Source organism: Phaethon lepturus, unplaced genomic scaffold (genome assembly GCF_000687285.1).
Source record: "Phaethon lepturus isolate BGI_N335 unplaced genomic scaffold, ASM68728v1 scaffold22734, whole genome shotgun sequence".
NCBI lineage: Eukaryota > Metazoa > Chordata > Aves > Phaethontiformes > Phaethontidae > Phaethon > Phaethon lepturus.
In genome coordinates, this window is record NW_010534309.1 from 1,674 (window position 1) to 2,056 (window position 383).

At 59.8% G+C, this 383-nt stretch overlaps 1 protein-coding gene across 1 annotated transcript in view; it reads right to left on the reverse strand.

Annotated features, from left to right (window-relative positions):
* Nucleotides 1-383, reverse strand: part of SEZ6 (seizure related 6 homolog (mouse)) — a 4,328-nt gene that overhangs the window by 599 nt on the left and 3,346 nt on the right. The gene's annotated exons all lie outside the window — the stretch shown is intronic.

Consider the following 383-nt stretch of genomic DNA (forward strand, 5'->3'; position numbering starts at 1 on the left):
CCCTGCCGTGCACGGATGGCCTCTTCCATGGCGTGTTTTACAGGCAATTAGGATTAATAACAGTTTATCTGTCCTGAGCCATGCAGGCTTAACCAAACCCCACTTCCATTGTGTAGCAGCATCAGTAGCGCACTCGCTGTGCTGCCAGTTGCTGTGCTTGCTGAGAAATCTACCCTGGGATTACTGTGCGTTATTGAGCTTGCTTGGGGCTCCCGCGGGACTGATCCTGGCAGCAGGATGCACTTAAATGACAACTGGAGAGACTCTGTGTGAGCTGCCCGGGGCTTGCCCAGCGCCCCGTCCCCGGAGGAGGGCAGCCTGGTGAGCAGGCGCTGCCGCGAGGGCAGGAGCCAGGACAGCCCCCGTCCCTGTGGCTGGGGGGG